This window comes from Oncorhynchus masou, chromosome 3 (assembly GCF_036934945.1).
Source record: "Oncorhynchus masou masou isolate Uvic2021 chromosome 3, UVic_Omas_1.1, whole genome shotgun sequence".
NCBI lineage: Eukaryota > Metazoa > Chordata > Actinopteri > Salmoniformes > Salmonidae > Oncorhynchus > Oncorhynchus masou.
This window is the reverse complement of record NC_088214.1, coordinates 31,159,660-31,178,884: the sequence shown is the minus strand read 5'-3', so window position 1 is coordinate 31,178,884 and position 19,225 is coordinate 31,159,660. Positions and strand designations below refer to the sequence as shown.

The 19,225-nt window shown below is 48.5% G+C and overlaps 1 pseudogene; it reads left to right on the top strand.

Moving 5' to 3' along the window:
• The first annotated feature begins 3,132 nt into the window (after nt 1-3,132).
• On the top strand, nt 3,133-17,947 carry LOC135507116 (brefeldin A-inhibited guanine nucleotide-exchange protein 1-like; annotated as a pseudogene).
• The last annotated feature ends 1,278 nt before the right edge of the window (nt 17,948-19,225 follow it).

The window sequence follows — 19,225 nt, the reverse complement described above, 5'->3', positions numbered from 1 at the left end:
GACAGACAGACCAGCCCCAGCATGCCTCCCCTCTCCTCCTGTCTGTGTGACAGACAGACCAGCCCCAGCATGCCTCTCCCTCTCCTCCTGTCTGTGTGACAGACAGACTCCTGCCTCTCCTCTCCTCCTGTCTGTGTGACAGACAGACCAGCCCCAGCATGCCTCCCCTCTCCTCCTGTCTGTGTGACAGACAGACCAGCCCCAGCCTGCCTCTCCTCTCCTCCTGTCTGTGTGACAGACAGACCAGCCCCAGCCTGCCTCCCCTCTCCTCCTGTCTGTGTGACAGACAGACCAGCCCCAGCCTGCCTCTCATCCTGTCTGTGTGACAGACAGACCAGCCCCAGCATGTCTCCCCTCTCCTCCTGTCTGTGTGACAGACAGACTAGCCCCAGCCTGCCTCTCCTCTCCTCCTGTCTGTGTGACAGACAGACCAGCCCCAGCCTGCCTCTCCTCTCCTCCCCAGTGTTAATCATGTGTCTGGCATGACTTGGCCCTGTTGGCCTGTCTGTCTGTCATTTAACCACTGAGCAGATAACACACATCAATGGTGTGTTCAGGCCCATCCTCTCAGGGTTGTGCCAAACTAGTAGATCTAACAGCTGGCACATACATAGTGGACATAGTCCTCTGAGACAGCAGCATCTGCAGCAGTCACCAAGCAGCCAACAGGGGCAGGAGCTTCCTTCATCCCCCCACCAGCACCAAGGCCCCCGCGCTTCACCCCACCAACAGGCCCTCGCCTCCCCCCACTACGTGCCCCCCCCGACGAGAAACCTCATGCCTCCCCCAACAGAACCAGGAGCCCCACACAGCCTCACCTCAGCCCTCTGCCTCCCCTAAACAGGAGCAGCACACCTCCTCACCCACACCTCAGGTGGTGACCTCTCAGGTGCCTGATCAAAATGCCCAAGATGACCCGGAGCCAGAAAATGTCTCTGTGTTCTGCAGTGCTGAAAACAAGCTGACTGAGGCGGACCAGGCTACTGCAGCTGCTGCACAGGGTAAGTATCTCTCTCTTTTTGTCACTCACTCTCACTCAAAGTGAGAATAAGTCCATTTCTGTATGTCTCTCTGGAAGTCATTGTTGCATATTTGACTGAGTCATTGCATTTGATTAAGCAAGCTTCATACATAGCTGAGTCCCAAATGGCACCCTATTCCCTTAATAATGCACTACTTTTGAACAGAGCCAAATGGGCCCTAGTCAGAAATAGTGCACTTAATTAAGAATGGGCCATGTATAAATTACACTGAGTCTACAAAATATTAACACCTGCTCTTTCCATGACATAGACTAACCAGGTGAATCCATGTGAAAGCTATGATCCCTTATTGATGTCACTTGTTAAATCCACTTCAATCAGTGTAGATGAAGGGGAGGAGACAGGTTAAAGAAGGACTGAGACATGGATTGTGTATGTGTGCCATTCAGAGGGTGAATGGGCAAGAAGAAAGATCTAAGTGCCTTTGAACGGGGTATGGTAGTAGGTGCCAGGCGCACCGGTTTGTGGCAAGAACTGCAAAGCTACTGGGTTTTTCACGCTCAACAGTTTCCCATGTGTATCAAGAATGGTCCACCACCCAAAGGACATCCAGCCAACTTGACACAACTGTGGGGAGCATTGGAGTCAACATGGGCTAGCTTCCCTGTGGAACGCCTTTGACACCTTGTAGAGTCCATGCCCCGACATGGGGGGGGGGGGGTGCAACTCGATATTAGGAAGGTGTTTTATTATATACAGTACCAGTCAAAAGTTTGGTCACACCTACTCATTCAAGGGTTCTTTTTTATTTGTTACTACTTTCTACATTGTAGAATAATAGTAAAGACATCAAAACTATGAAATAACACATGGAATCATGTGGTAACAAAAAATGATTAAACAAATCGAAGTATTTTGTGTGTATGTGTGTGTGTGTGTCTGTGCACCCTGAGATTGCAGGGTTGGGAGTTTGATCTCCGGCTGAGTCATAACAAAGACTGTAAAAAATGGGCCCTGATGTGTGTCTGCTTGAGGAGATGGATTGGGGGTAAGGCCGTGCGGTAGATGAGCGTTCTGTCCGTTGATGTACTTGTACATCAAGCCTCCTCACGCTACAGAAACAGGAGACAAGCCAAGGATATTACTAATGTCTGAATTCTAGACTTCTTGGCCTGACCAGAGGCAGTTAAACTCTACAAGGCAGAGGTCCTTTATTGGGATTCATAATGAAATGAAAACCTCTGCAGTTGAATATGTTTTGTACTCATAGTGGAGGGATACATTAAATGGAAGATCTCACAAAGGAGTTATGTGCAATGGTTTATTACATAGCAGCTCCTGTGTCAATATGACTTCAAAGTCACCATAGGAAAGCATGGTAAAGTGCATTTAAATCTCTCTAGGTTTGTTCCAGCAAGATGCTGAAGGGCTTGTAGAGGAAGAACCAGTCAACTATGAGGAGCAAGCTCAAGAGGTGGTCCAGACCATGCTGCAGGAAGTTGTCAATAAAGTTGTTGGAGGTAACACATCAGTTTCTTACCTTTTATACTCCAATATAGTATGTCCTGTCTTGTCTATAGAACCTTGGACTAGTGCCTTGAAAGTTGTTCACGTTGCGCTAGGATGAAATATAAATTCTTATGTTCCAATTCATTTTTAGCCCCACTGTTGTTTTCTGAGACAATCTTTAGCTCTTTTGCTGATGTCCCTGTGTGTGTGTGTGTGTGTGCTCCCGCATGCCTGCGTGTGTGTGTAGAATGTAGGGAGAGTGTGTGCAGCGCTACAGAGTGTGTAGACGATGTGTCAGTCCCGGTGGTGGAGGGCGAGCTGGGCAGCGACACAGAGTGTGTAGACGATGTGCCAGTCCCGGTGGTGGAGGAGGAGGGCGAGCTGGGCAGCGACACAGAGTGTGTAGACGATGTGCCAGTCCCGGTGGTGGAGGAGGAGGGCGAGCTGGGCAGCGACACAGAGTGTGTAGACGATGTGCCAGTCCCGGTGGAGGAGGAGGAGGGCGAGCTGGGCAGCGACACAGAGTGTGTAGACGATGTGCCAGTCCCGGTGGTGGAGGAGGAGGCTGGGCAGCGCTACAGCGTGTAGCTGGGTCCCGGTGGTGGAGGAGGAGGAGGGCGCTGGGCAGAGTGTGTAGACGATGTGCCAGTCCCGGTGGTGGAGGAGGAGGAGGGCGAGCTGGGCAGCGCCCGGTGGTGGAGAGTGTGTAGACGATGTGCCAGTCCCGGTGGTGGAGGAGGAGGAGGGCGAGCTGGGCAGCGACACAGAGTGTGTAGACGATGTGCCAGTCCCGGTGGTGGAGGAGGAGGAGGGCGAGCTGGGCAGCGCTACAGAGTGTGTAGACGATGTGCCAGTCCCGGTGGTGGAGGAGGAGGAGGGCGAGCTGGGCAGCGCTACAGAGTGTGTAGACGATGTGCCAGTCCCGGTGGTGGAGGAGGAGGAGGGCGAGCTGGGCAGCGCTACAGAGTGTGTAGACGATGTGCCAGTCCCGGTGGTGGAGGAGGGAGGGCGAGCTGGGCAGCGCTGGGCAGCGCTACAGAGTGTGTAGACGATGTGCCAGTCCCGGTGGTGGAGGGCGAGCTGGGCAGCGCTACAGAGTGTGTAGACGATGTGCCAGTCCCGGTGGTGGAGGAGGAGGAGGGCGAGCTGGGCAGCGCTACAGAGTGTGTAGACGATGTGCCAGTCCCGGTGGTGGAGGGCGAGCTGGGAAGTGACACAGAGTGTGTAGACGATGTGCCAGTCCCGGTGGTGGAGGGCGAGCTGGGCAGCGACACAGAGTGTGTAGACGATGTGCCAGTCCCGGTGGTGGAGGAGAAGGAGGGCGAGCTGGGCAGCGCTACAGAGTGTGTAGACGATGTGCCAGTCCCGGTGGTGGAGGAGAAGGAGGGCGAGCTGGGCAGCGACACAGAGTGTGTAGACGATGTGCCAGTCCCGGTGGTGGAGGAGAAGGAGGGCGAGCTGGGCAGCGACACAGAGTGTGTAGACGATGTGCCAGTCCCGGTGGTGGAGGAGAAGGAGGGCGAGCTGGGTAGCGCTACAGAGTGTGTAGACGATGTGCCAGTCCCGGTGGTGGAGGAGGAGGAGGGCGAGCTGGGCAGAGACACAGAGTGTGTAGACGATGTGCCAGTCCCGGTGGTGGAGGAGAAGGAGGGCGAGCTGGGCAGCGCTACAGAGTGTGTAGACGATGTGCCAGTCCCGGTGGTGGAGGAGGAGGAGGGCGAGCTGGGCAGCGCTACAGAGTGTGTAGACGATGTGCCAGTCCCGGTGGTGGAGGAGGAGGAGGGCGAGCTGGGCAGCGCTACAGAGTGTGTAGACGATGTGCCAGTCCCGGTGGTGGAGGAGAAGGAGGGCGAGCTGGGCAGCGCTACAGAGTGTGTAGATGATGTGCCAGTCCCGGTGGTGGAGGAGGAGGGCGAGCTGGGCAGCGCTACAGAGTGTGTAGACGATGTGCCAGTCCCGGTGGTGGAGGAGGAGGAGGGCGAGCTGGGCAGGGAGTGTGTAGACGCCAGTCCCGGTGGTGGAGGAGGAGGGCAGAGCGCTACAGTGTGTAGACGATGTGCCAGTCCCGGTGGTGGAGGGCGAGCTGGGCAGCGCTACAGAGTGTGTAGACGATGTGCCAGTCCCGGTGGTGGAGGAGGAGGAGGGCGAGCTGGGCAGCGACACAGAGTGTGTAGACGATGTGCCAGTCCCGGTGGTGGAGGAGAAGGAGGGCGATGGGCAGCGACACAGAGTGTGTAGACCAGTCCCGGTGGTGGAGGAGAAGGAGGGCGAGCTGGGCAGCGCTACAGAGTGTGTAGACGATGTGCCAGTCCCGGTGGTGGAGGAGAAGGAGGGCGAGCTGGGCAGCGACACAGAGTGTGTAGACGATGTGCCAGTCCCGGTGGTGGAGGAGAAGGAGGGCGAGCTGGGCAGCGACACAGAGTGTGTAGACGATGTGCCAGTCCCGGTGGTGGAGGAGAAGGAGGGCGAGCTGGGTAGCGCTACAGAGTGTGTAGACGATGTGCCAGTCCCGGTGGTGGAGGAGGAGGAGGGCGAGCTGGGCAGAGACACAGAGTGTGTACAGAGTGTGGTGGAGGAGAAGGAGGGCGATGTGCCAGTCCCGGTGGTGGAGGAGGAGGAGGGCGAGCTGGGCAGCGACACAGAGCGTGTAGACGATGTGCCAGTCCCGGTGGTGGAGGAGGAGGAGGGCGAGCTGGGCAGCGACACAGAGTGTGTAGACGATGTGCCAGTCCCGGTGGTGGAGGAGGAGGAGGAGGGCGAGCTGGGCAGCGACACAGAGTGTGTAGACGATGTGCCAGTCCCGGTGGTGGAGGAGGAGGAGGAGGGCGAGCTGGGCAGCGACACAGAGTGTGTAGACGATGTGCCAGTCCCGGTGGTGGAGGAGGAGGAGGAGGGCGAGCTGGGCAGCGACACAGAGTGTGTAGACGATGTGCCAGTCCCGGTGGTGGAGGAGGAGGAGGAGGGCGAGCTGGGCAGCGACACAGAGTGTGTAGACGATGTGCCAGTCCCGGTGGTGGAGGAGGAGGAGGAGGGCGAGCTGGGCAGCGACACAGAGTGTGTAGACGATGTGCCAGTCTCGGTGGTGGAGGAGAAGGAGGGCGAGCTGGGCAGCGACACAGAGTGTGTAGACGATGTGCCAGTCCCGGTGGTGGAGGAGGAGGAGGGCGAGCTGGGCAACGACACTGAGAACGTCCATGCCGACGTTATGCCTGGCATATATACTGCCTTCACTCCCTCACTGGCAGACGACAGGCTCTCTGTCTCCTCCAACGACACTCTGATGCCCACCCACACTGCTCCCCTACATAGAATGCCATTGATAGCTTCCTAAATAGCACCCTATTCCCTATATAGTGCACTACCTATGGCCCTGGTCAAAAGTAGTGCACTAAATAGGGAATAGGGTGCCATTTGGGATTCAAATACTGCCTATGGAATATTAACAGATTAGTTGATAAATCCAAGTATTAGAGTGGCATCTGATTTGGCGTACTAATGTGTATATGAACATGTGTGTATATGAACATTTGTGTATATGAACATGATTTTGTGTGTTTAATATCAGAGATGTCTGTACATTTCCTTTTCTAGGAATCTGGAGCTACAAGTGGTTCCTCCCCTGTTGCTATGTTCTCCCATATCCTCCAGAAGGACGCCTTCTTAGTGTTTTGCTCCCTCTGCAAACTCTCCATGAAGCCTCTGTCTGATGGACCCCCTGATCATAAGTAAACTCTCCTTGATACCCTGTCACAATGAATCACTGTATGAATAGACCGGTAGGCTATGGCCATAGGAGTTGACTGTGATTGAACCTCTTGGTAGCCCTTAAAGGGCGTGGGTACATATTGTAACTTGTTTTGAGCCTTTATTATGTCTAAGGCGTATAGTATGGGATGTCTATGCATAACATTGTCAACTGTCTGTTAGTCCAGATCATTAGAAGAGGATTGTATGACATTGTAAGGATGTCACATATGCTCGTGATGAGTCTTAAAATGCATGAAAGGGCATTTGGGATGGGTCAAGGAAACTCTGTCTCTGTCAATCTCACGAGCTGCGCTCCAAGGTGCTGTCCATCCAGCTGCTGCTGTCCATCCTGCAGAACGCTGGGCCCGTCTCCAAGACCAACGAGATGTTGCATCGACGCCTTCAAGCAGTACCTGTGTGTGGCGCTGCCTAAGAACGGCGCCTCCTCGGTCCCCGAGGTCTTCTCGCTCTCCATCTTCCTCACCCTCCTCTCCCACTTCAAGATATCTATGTCAACTACGACTGTGACCTGAACAGTGCTAATATATTTGAGAGGCTGGACAATTACCTGTCTAAGATGGCACAGGGCAGAGTGGGGCATGAGCTTGGCACCACACCTGCTCAGGTAAAAGATGCTTCCAATGGACACTCACCTTCCATACATCTCCTTTCCTGTTGTGTGACCATCTTAAATGTGTTGATTTGTTGTAGGAGCTGAGCTTGAGGAAAGGGGGTCTGGGGTGTCTAGTGTCTATCCTCAAGTGTATGGTGGAGTGGAGCAATGATGTGAACCCCAACTCTCAGACCAGTCTAGGTAAGATACCACTTACCTACAATACTACCTACTGTTGAATAAATAACGCGTTTCCTCTGAGACCAAGTCATGCTCATTCATAACTACTGCAGTAGCCTAGGGGCTCCTTAATGACCCGCAAACCCACTGAGACGCGACGGCCCTGCTTCCACCCATATCTCTTAACTACACATCTGACATCTCTCTGCAGCTCAGACTCAATTATATTTGTGTTTATCACGACATGTTCCATTGCTGATCTGGATCTGCTTTGCTCTCTGTCTTTGTTGTTCCAAGGAAGAGCAGGTAAAGCATCAAATCTATTCCTAGACTCATGGTTCCAGTTAGTTAGAGACTGAGGTTGATCTTGAATGTCAGTTTTAGCAAAACTGATAGTCAAGTAGCGACTCTTCAGTTTGTTGTGTGGCCCTGTGTTTGCCAACCTGAAGTGTGCACTAGTGGTGTTCAGGCTTACAGCAGCAGACCTCGTAGTGAGCCCCTGAGACCTCTGACGGGGTTTTAGAAAGGGAAGGGTAATTCTTGACATTATGCGATGTCCCTACGTGCCACCCGTCACCTCTGTAGGTCAGGAGAAGCCCGCGGAGCAGGAGCCCAGTGAGAGCACCAAGCCCCCGGAGAGTATCAACCACTCAACTCCCTGGACTCCAATGCCTTCTCAGGCATCGGCTCCTACAGCGCCCTCATGTCAGGAACGGACAACGCAGAGCAGTTGGAGGTCCTCAGGCGGCAGAAGGAGATCATCGAGCAAGGAATTCACTTGTAAGTGTGTGGGAGACTGGAAGTAATGTCAGAGCAGCTTTCACTTGCATCCTAAATAACTAATCATTAGGATTTGTAGATCAGTCATTCTGCTCAGTCGGTGAAAAGTGACAGAGCAGAATTTGTGCTCTCAAATGTGCCTGTGTCATACAGATGTGACACATTTCCCCCGCTCTCTCTTCCTGTGCAGGTTCAACAAGAAGCAAAAGAGGGGCATCCAGTATCTACAGGAGCAAGGCATGCTGGGTACCACGCTGGAGGACCTAGCTCAGTTTCTGCATCAGGAGGAGAGGCTAGATTCTATAAGGACTCGCTGGAACTACATAACATGCAATGGGATTCACTGCCTGTTAGCCTTCAGGGGGCAGCTTACCAGACAGTATGAAGCCACGTCCTGGACAAAACATCAAGCTCAATATGTCTGGGGAAACTGCCCCTAAAAGATCTGTCTTAATCTGAGATATTTTTTCATTTTGTTAAATGTCAAACTTTTGTTTTACTCACTTTTTCTTGTCCACAAATATATTGAATATACAGTGTACACTACATTTTCATTGTTTATGTGCATGTTGAAGTTCCTCTGTTTGGACTTTGCTTTCCAGACTCAGGTGGGGGAGTTCATCGGGGATAACGAGCGCATTAATAAAGAGGTAAAGTTACACCTACGTGGACCAGATGGATTTCCAAGGCAAGGACTTTGTCTCGGCTCTGCGTCTGTTCCTGGAGGGCTTCCGTGTGCCCGGAGAGGCCCAGGAGATCGATCGACTAATGGAGAAATTTGTGGTCAGATATTTAGAATGTAACCAAGGGTGAGTGTCTCTCTGGCATCTCACTAGACAGACCAGATGGTGTGGGTTAATGGATGATGTTGGTAGTTATGTTATTGCACAGTAGATGTTATGACATTGGACTTGTTTCTCTAATCCTTCAGGCAAACTGAGTTCCCCAGTGCAGATACGTCCTGGCTTATTCAATCATTATGTTGACAACAGACCTTCACAGTCCACAAGTAAGTCACTCAGACACAGCTTTTTTCTGTGACCTAAACATTTTTTTGACTTTTCCCCCCTCCCTCCTCCAGGTGAAGAATAAAATGACGAAAAAGCAATACATCAAGATGAATCGAGGAATCAACGACAGCAAAAATTTCCCTGAGGAGTACCTGTCAGCCATTTACGATGAAATCGCAGGAAGAAAATAGCCATGAACGACGGAAAAAAAAAATCGCCCTCAAATCCAGCAAACAAAGCAAGTCTCTTTTCTGTTGCTGGTGGACAAAATGACAAGGGTCAAGAAGGAAACAAGCATACTACATGGACTCAAAGCTAGTCTGTCCTCAGAGGCACAGTGATGGCATCAACATTATTGTCTTGCGTGGTTAGGTGTTGACACTGTGTACAGTAGGTGTGTGTTTGCGTGTGAGAGCATGCTCACTGAGTGTCTGTCTGTTTCAACCCCTCCCCCGTAGAGATGGAGCAGATGGCTACGACAGCCAAGGCCCTGATGGAGGCAGTCAGCCACGTCCAGGCTCCCTTCACCAGCGCTACGCACCTAAACCACGTCAGACCTATGTTCAAGGTATCCCGCCTAGACCACGTCAGACCCATGTTCAAGGTAACCCGCCTAGACCATGTCAGACCTATGTTCAAGGTAACCCGCCTAGACCACGTCAGACCCATGTTCAAGGTAACCCGCCTAGACAACGTCAGACCCATGTTCAAGGTAACCCACCTAGACCATGTCAGACCTATGTTCAAGGTAACCCGCCTAGACCACGTCAGACCCATGTTCAAGGTAACCCACCTAGACCATGTCAGACCTATGTTCAAGGTAACCCGCCTAGACCACGTCAGACCCATGTTCAAGGTATCCCGCCGAGACCACGTCAGACCCATGTTCAAGGTAACCCACCTAGACCATTTCAGGCCCATGTTCAAGGTAACCCGCCTAGACCACGTCAGACCCATGTTCAAGGTAACCCGCCTAGACCACGTCAGACCCATGTTCAAGGTAACATACCTAGACCACGTCAGACCCATGTTCAAGGTAACCCACCTAGACCATGTCAGACCCATGTTCAAGGTATCCCGCCGAGACCATGTCAGACCCAAGTTCAAGGTAACCCGCCTAGACCACGTCAGACCCATGTTCAAGGTAACATACCTAGACCACGTCAGACCCATGTTCAAGGTAACCACCTAGACCATGTCAGACCCATGTTCAAGGTATCCCGCCGAGACCATGTCAGACCCAAGTTCAAGGTATCCCGCCTAGACCACGTCAGACGCATAGAATTAGAATAAATTACTTTTAGGATAAGAATAGAATACATTACTGTTAGGATAAGAATAGAATAAATTACCGTTATGATACGAATTGGAATAAATTGCTGTTAGGATTAGAATAATGTACTGTTAAGATAACAATTAGAATAAATTACTGTTAGGATAAGAATTAGAATAAATTACTGTTAGGATTAGAATAATTTACTGTTAAGATAAGAATTAGAATAAATGACCGTTCGGATAAGAATTGGAATAAATTACTGTTAGGATACGAATTGGAATAAATTACTGTAAGGATAAGAATTAGAATAAATTGCCGTTAGGATAAGAATTAGAATAAATTGCCGTTAGGATAAGAATTAGAATAAATGACCGTTAGGATAAGAATTAGAATGAAACTGATTCTATTTAAATGGTCCGACTAATGTTTAAGGTACAACATCCCACCACTGTTACGTCACCATTACTCACAGTAGTGAGTAGTAGCATTCCCTTCAGTATAAAATGGGATTGTAGTTGATGCTGGAACCAAATGCAGAATACCAATTCTAAGCCAGTATTACACATTTTTACACTCAAATGTAATATGTTTTGCACCAACATCCTAGTTCTGGAAATCCAAATAAATATGTATTTTTGTACTGACCTTGTGTGTGTTTTTCCCCAGTTGGCATAGACCCTGTTCTTAGCAGCGTCCAGTGTGGGTCTTCAGGACTGTGATGACACTGAGGTAGCCTCTCTGTGTCTGGAGGGGATCCGCTGTGCCCTCAGGATAGCCTGCATCTTCACCATCCAACTGGAGCGTGATGTGTACGTCCAGGCCCTGGCGCGGTTCACCCTGCTCACAGCCAGCTGTGGTATCTCTGAGATGAAGCAGAAGAACATCGACACCATCCAACTGGAGCGTGATGTGTACGTCCAGGCCCTGGCGCGGTTCACCCTGCTCACAGCCAGCTGTGGTATCTCTGAGATGAAGCAGAAGAACATCGACACCATCCAACTGGAGCGTGATGTGTACGTCCAGGCCCTGGCGCGGTTCACGTCCAGGCCCTGAGATGAAGCGCGGTTCACCCTGCTCACAGCCAGCTGTGGTATCTCTGAGATGAAGCAGAAGAACATCGACACCATCCAACTGGAGCGTGATGTGAACGTCCAGGCCCTGGCGCGGTTCACCCTGCTCACAGCCAGCTGTGGTATCTCTGAGATGAAGCAGAAGAACATCGACACCATCCAACTGGAGCGTGATGTGAACGTCCAGGCCCTGGCGCGGTTCACCCTGCTCACAGCCAGCTGTGGTATCTCTGAGATGAAGCAGAAGAACATCGACACCATCCAACTGGAGCGTGATGTGAACGTCCAGGCCCTGGCGCGGTTCACCCTGCTCACAGCCAGCTGTGGTATCTCTGAGATGAAGCAGAAGAACATCGACACCATCAAGACCCTCATCACTGTCGCCCACACTGACGGAAACTACCTGGGCAACTTCTGGCATGAGGTTAGAATCTCTTCCATATTATCGTCTTACATAGTACAGTCACTGTATTTCAATATTTCGGACCAACCAGGACGTTATTATAGAAGATAATATCCTCAATGACTTAGGTTGGCGTTGCTCCCTGTACATTGTTTTTACCAACCAGTATTGTAAAAGAGAACTTGACTCAATAGCTAAATAAAGGATGATTAGTATAGTAACCCTCCATTAAAATCCCATCTGAAAGGTCCTCCTCTGTTCTCTGTTCTCCACAGATCTTGAAGTGTATCAGTCAGTTGGAGCTGGCCCAGCTGATCGGGACGGGGGTGAAGGCCCGTTACATCTCAGGACGGTCCCGGCCAAAGGGGGCCTCCTGGCCAGCCTGAGAGAGCAGGCCTCAGACAGCTCAGAGTACATGGGACTGGGTGAGTCCTCTCTCCTTTTCATTAATAGTCTGCTTTTCAAATGGCACACTTTTCCCTATTCCACCCTAACCCCATAGAGCTTTGGTCAATATTGGGAATACTAGGGGGCTATTTGGGATGCACCCAGGCTGTTGGATTAGATACCTTTTAGGCTACTGTCACAATGCTGTATGTGTAAGTCAGTGTTTATCTTAGTGATAATGTACTGTTAAGGTTAATTGGTTAATTGTTTGATATTTTCTTAACATATAATGTAGTGTTATGTGACATTGTTTGACTAAGGGGTTTGCTTGAAACGTGAACCATCAGCTTTCTCTCATTCCACCTTGTTTGTCTTGCAGTTGGAGGTAATGTGGACCGTAAACAGATAGCCAGTATTCAGGAGTCCATTGGAGAGACAAGCTCCCAGAGTGTCGTCGTTGCTGTTGACAGGTAGACTGATAGAGTGGAATTTATTCAATATGTTGTTTCCCCTCTCCAGTTTTATTACGCAATAAACCTTTATCCTGTATAATGCCTCCTCTCCCCATAAGACCATAAAAACGCTCACTTTTGCAGATGGAGAAAATTTCATATTTTTATGTTTTGTTAGGATTTTTACTGGGTCTACCAGACTGGCAATGCAATAGGTCAATATCAGTTACATTTGTTCCTAACTGTACATTTTTATCCAATGATGTGTAGGGGTGGCAAGTAGCCTCAGTTAGAGCGTTGGAACAGTAACCGAAAGGTTGCTGGTTTTGATTCCTGGAGCCGAAAAGGTGAAACATTTTTATTCTGTTGCTGTACTCTTGAGCAAGGCACTTAACCCCAATTGCTCCAGGGGTGCTGGACAATGGTGACCCTGGCCATTGTGGCGGATGAATCAGAATTAGTTGGGTAACATAGATAATTAAGATGCTTTATTTTCATAATATGCTTATGGAGATACTTGTCATTAGAATGTATCCTTTTGGACTATAGTATTGGCAGTTGCACTTTTCCCTCAGCTGGGGCTCAGTCACTTGGGGCCCAGAGAGGGGAGTGATCAGGCTTGTTTTTCACATGTCCCTGGTGCTATGCAGAAAATCAGAAAGGGAAGAGGACAGGAGGGAACCATGTGAAGGGATGGTGTGATTAATGGAGAACCAATTACTTGTCTCATCAATGACTGTGCGCCAGTCACTCCCTCCTTTTCCCATTGGGGGGAGTTGTATCTTAGTGTCTGAAAACATTGTATGTCCTCTCTCATCTTACACTTATCCTGGGACAGTGTATGACCTAGAGGCTCACTCCCCTCAGTGAGCTTGTCCAGGAGTGGGGTCAAGAGTGGGTTTACTTGAGATGGGAGTATCTAGAGTTGACAATTGTGTTATGCCTTGAATGAGGTATAATTTTTGTGCTATGAAGTACCAGGAACGAGATTAGAACATCGTTTTAGAGACCAAACTGAGCGATAATTTATAGCAAACGTTATCTGGCTAAGGGATACTCCTTTCTCAAGTAAAAGTCCCTTTGTGAAGAGTTCCTAAGATCTGTGGTTTGTCATGTAAGTTGAGAGGGGTGTATCTTGGCTATAAAAGACCTTTGTATTTTTCTGTAGTCACTCTCAATGGTTCATTATAGTTAGTGAATTGTTGAAAGTCAAATGCTACTGCAAAGCTTATTAAAGATGTAGTTTAAGTATAACTCTGACTGGTGTGTAGTATGTAACTCTCCTCATTTGGTAAAGCAGAAATATGCCACCACACCATGACACCATACCCTGTGGGGAGTAGGGATATACAAGAAACACATTTGCTTTACACACTTGTGTGTAACAGGACAAATATAAGCAAATCATTTCTTTGATATAGTTTTGAAGTGCCATGCTTGATTGAGTGAAACTGAATGCATTGCCTGAAATATGAATGATAACAGATTGAAATGAATTTGTTCACTCTATGCAGTTGATTTTGTCCGGTGGTTATGTGCTGTATCAATGGACGAGCTCGCCTCGCCAACACACCCACGCATGTTTAGCTTCAGAAGATTGTGGAGATCTCCTACTACAACATGGGTCGCATCAGGCTTCAGTGGTCCAGAATTTGGGAAGTCAACAGGGATCATTTTAACAAGGTACTGGTTTATATTTTTATATTTGTGATATTTGTTTGGGGGGAAAGAAATCCATAATTGGCAAGTATTTATTGTGCTGTTCACCTGCTGTTTTAGTGTTGATGCTTAAGTAGATGTTGAGAGATTGATGTATTTGTAACTCTACAGGTTGGATGTAACTCCAATGAGGATGTGGCTATATTTGCCGTGGATTCCCTGAGGTAGCTGTCTATGAAATTCATAGAAAAAGGAGAGCTCGCCAACTTCCAATTCCAGAAGGATTTCTTGAGGCCTTTCGAACATATAATGAAAAAGAACAGGTCAACTTTGTTTTATTTTGTAATGCATGAAAGGAAATTCTAATGCTGGTCACAAATGTATCCTGCATCCTTTGTTGCCTAAAACAATTCAAACCTTGAAATGATTCAGCTATTCAGACATTGCAATGATTCAGTAGGTCAAACCTTGAAAACGATTCAGATCTTACAATGATACAATGATTCAATACTGATTCAATGATGCCATTGCCTACAGGTCTCCCACCATTTGAGACATGGTGGTGAGGTGTATAGCTGAGAGGGTGAACTCCCAGGCGGGGAACATCCGGTCGGGGTGGAAGAACATATTCTCAGTGTTCCACCTGGCTGCCTCAGACCAGGACGAGAGCATCGTGGAGCTGGCCTTCCAGACCACCGGCTACATCGTCAGTAAGTGTTGGGTTATATGACTAACACTAGAGTCCTTGGTCAATGGCATGACTTACCGCTGTAAACATTAAGAATAATATAGGATGGTTGTGCAAAGAGAAACTCAAAACAGAAACCTTCAACACTTATTTATTCATTTAAAAAAAAAATACCAGTCAAACGTTTGGACACACCGACTCATTCCAGTTTTTATTTTGACTATTTCCTACATTGTAGAATAATAGTGAAGATATCAGAACTATGAAATAACATATATGGAATCATGTAGTAACCAAAAAAGTGTTAACCAAATCCAAAAATATTTTATATTTGAGATTCTTCAAAGTAGCCACCCTTTGCCTTGATGACAGCTTTGCACACTCTTGGCATTCTCTCAACCAGCTTCATGAGGTAGTCACCTGGAATATATTTAAATGAACAGGTGTGCCTTGGAAAGAAATTCCACAAATTAACTTTTAACTTCTTAATGCGTTTGAGCCAATCAGTGGTGTTCGCTGCTCTGGCCCCCCAATGGTGGAACAAACTCCCTCACGACGCCAGGACAGCGGAGTCAATCACCACCTTCCGGAGACACCTGAAACCCCACCTCTTCAAGGAATACCTAGGATAAGATAAGTAATCCTTCTCACCACCCCCCCCCCCTTAATGATTTAGATGCACTATTGTAAAGTGGCTGTTCCACTGGATGCCAGAAGGTGAATTCACCAATTTGTAAGTCGCTCTGGATAAGAGCGTCTGCTAAATGACTTAAATGTAAATGTAAATGTGTTGTGACATGGTAAGGGTAGATAACCACATAAGCCACGCTGATCCTCAACATGGGGCCCCTCAGAAGTGCATGCTCTCCTGTACTCCCTGTTCACCCATGACTGCATGATCAAGCACGACTCCAACACCATCATTACGTTTGCCAACGACACAACAGTGGTAGGCCTGATCACCGACAATGATGAGAAACCTATAGGGAGGAGGTTAGAGATCTGGCAGTGTGATAACAGGATAACAACCTCTCCCTCAACGTGATCAAGACAAATTAGATGATTGTGGACTACAGGAAAAGGAGGACCAAGCATGCCCCCATTCTCATCGATGGGACTGTAGTGGAGCAGGTTGAGAGCTTCAAGTTCCTTGGTGTGCACATCACCAACAAACTATCATGGTCCAAACACACCAAGACAGTTGTGAAGAGGGCAGGACAATGCCTATTTCCTGGGTCCTTAGATCCTCAAAGAGTTCTACAGCTGCACCATCCAGAGCATCCTGACTAGTTGCATCACCGCCTGGTATGGCAACTGCTCGGTCTCTGACCGCAAGGCACTACAGGGTAGTGTGTACGGCTCAGTACATCACTGGGGCAAAGCTTCCTGCCACCAGGACCTCTGTACCAGGTGGCGTTTTTCTTAACTGAATTGTTGATTAAGGGCTTGTAAGTAAGCATTTCACTGTAAGGTCGACACCTGTTGTATGTGACAAATATATATATTTTTGATTTGATACAGAAGATCAGGAAGACCAAGTCCATATTATGGCAAGAACAGAGAAACGACAGTCCGTTACTTTAAGACATGAAGTTCAGTCAATGCGGAAAATTTCAGTCACAAAAACAGTCACAGTGCAGTTACAAAAACCATCAAGCTCTATGATGAAACTGGCTCCTATGAGGACAACCACAGGAAAGGAATACCCAGAGTTACCTCTGCTACAGAGGATAAGTTCATTAGAGTTACCAGCCTCAGAAATTGCAGCGCAAATAAATGCTTCACAGATTTCAAGTAACAGACACATCTCAACATCAACTGTTCAGAGACTGCGTGAATCAGACATTCATGGTCGAATTGCTGCAAAGAAACCACTACTAAAGGACACCAATAAGAATAAGAGACTTGCTTGGGCCAAGAAACACGAGCAATGGACATTAGACTGGTGGAAATCTTTCCATTGTTCTGATGAGTCCAAATTTGAGATTTTTGCTTCCAACCGCCGTGTCTCTGTGAGACGCAGAGTAGGTGAACAGATGATCTCCGCATGTGTGGTTTCTACCGTGAAGCATGGAGGAGGAGGTGTGATTGGTGTGGGGGTGGTTTTCTGGTGACATTGTCTGTGATTTTATTAAGAATTCAAGGCACACTTAACCAGCATGGCTACCACAGCATTCTGCAGAGATATACGTCATCCCATCTGGTTTGCGCTTAGTCCCACTATCATCTGTTTTTAGGACAATGACCCAACACACCTCCAGGCTGTGTAAGAGCTATTTGACCAAAAGGAGTGTGATGGAGTGCTGCATCAGATGACCTGGCCTCTACAATCACCTAACCTCAACCAAATTGAGATGGTTTGGGATGAGTTGGACCGAAGAGTGATGGAAAAGCAGCCAACAAGTGCTCAGCATATGTGGGAACTCCTTCAAGACTGTTGGAAAATAAGTGAAGGTGAAGGTGGTTGAGAGAATGCCAAGAGTGTGCTAAGCTGTCATCATGGCAAAGGATGGCTACTTTGAAGAATATAAAATATATTTAGATTTATTTAACACTTTTTTTGGTTACTTCATGATTCGATGTGTTATTTCATAGTTTTGACGTCTTCACTATTATTCTACAATGTAGAAAATAGTAAAAATAAAGAAAAACCCTTGAATGAGTCGGTGTGTTCAAACCTTTTCACTGGTACTGTATATACATTCTAAAGTGTATTTTTAATTTTTGTTCTCAGCAAATGTATTTGAGAAACACTTCTCGGCCACCATCGACTCCTTCCAGGATGCTGTAAAGTGTCTGTCTGAGTTTGCCTGTAACGCATCCTTCCCTGACACCAGCATGGAGTCCATCTGCCTCATATGCCACTGTGCTAAATATGTGTCTGAGAGGCCACAGGTGAGCATAGCAAAGGAGCAAAGGAGTTCAAGTAGCCTACTCGGAGATAATACTAGGATGTGAAATACTAGGACAGAAGTCCTAAGTAATGCATTAAACCCCTCTGCATGGCCATCAGACTGTCTAACCCTGTCTAAAACACTCTCCTCCCTCTTGCTAGGCCTTCAAGGACTACACTAGTGATGACATGAATGTAGCCCCGGAGGACCGGGTATGAGTGAGGGGGTGGTTCTCCATCCTATTTGGGCTGTCCTGCATCATCAACAGGTGGAAACTGGACATCAGGACCAGGTAAACCCCCTCTCATCCTACCTGGGACAAACTTCTAGTGAGTTTTTGCCTATCCACTGTCCTTCTGCTTCTGCAATTCTTGCTCTTTGGGGTTTAGGTCGGTATGTGTGAAGCACTTTGTGTCAAGTGCTGATGTAAAAAGCTTTATAAAATACAATTGATTTAATACCAGTGTCCCTCATCCTTGTTTGCCAATATACTGATTGAGTTCCACTCGTGATGTGATCATCCCTGCTAATGTTGCCTTGATAGATAAAACAGCATAAAATAACCGAGTGTGAACCCTCTACTCAAAATCATCCCTGTTTCCTTGTCATTGCTCTAGGGGCCTGACTGTGATGTTTGACATTATGAATCAAATCAAATTTATTTTATATAGCCCTTCGTACATCAGCTGATATCTCAAAGTGCTGTACAGAAACCCAGCCTAAAACCCCAAACGGCAAGCAATGTAGGTGTAGAAGCATGGTGGCTAGGAAAAACTCCCTAGAAAGGCCAAAACCTAGGAAGAAACCTAGAGAGGAACCAGGCTATGTGGGGTGGCCAGTCCTCTTCTGGCTGTGCCGGGTGGAGATTATAACAGAACATGGCCAAGATGTTCAAATGTTCATAAATGACCAGCATGGTCGAATAATAATAAGGCAGAACAGTTGAAACTGGAGCAGCAGCACGGCCAGGTGGACTGGGGACAGCAAGGAGTCATCATGTCAGGTAGTCCTGGGGCATGGTCCTAGGGCTCAGGTCCTCCGAGAGAGAGAAAGAAAGAGAGAAAGAGAGAATTAGAGAAAGCACACTTAAATTCACACAGCACAGCGAATAGGACAGGAGAAGTACTCCAGATATAACAAACTGACCCTAGCGCCCGACACATAAACTACTGCAGCATAAATACTGGAGGCTGAGACCAGGAGGGGTCAGGAGACACTGTGGCCCCATCCGAGGACACCCCCGGACAGGGCCAAACAGGAAGGATATAACCCCACCCACTTTGCCAAGGTACAGCCCCCACACCACTAGAGGGATATCTTCAACCACCAACCTACCATCCTGAGACAAGGCTGAGTATAGCCCACAAAGATCTCCGCTACGGCACAACACAAGGGGGGGGGGTGCCAACCCAGACAGGATGACCACATCAGTGAATCAACCCACTCAGGTGACGCACCCCTTCCAGGGACAGCATGAGAGAGCCCCAGTAAGCCAGTGACTCAGCCCCTGTAATAGGGTTGGAGGCAGAGAATCCCAGTGGAAAGAGGGGAACCGGCCAGGCAGAGACAGCAAG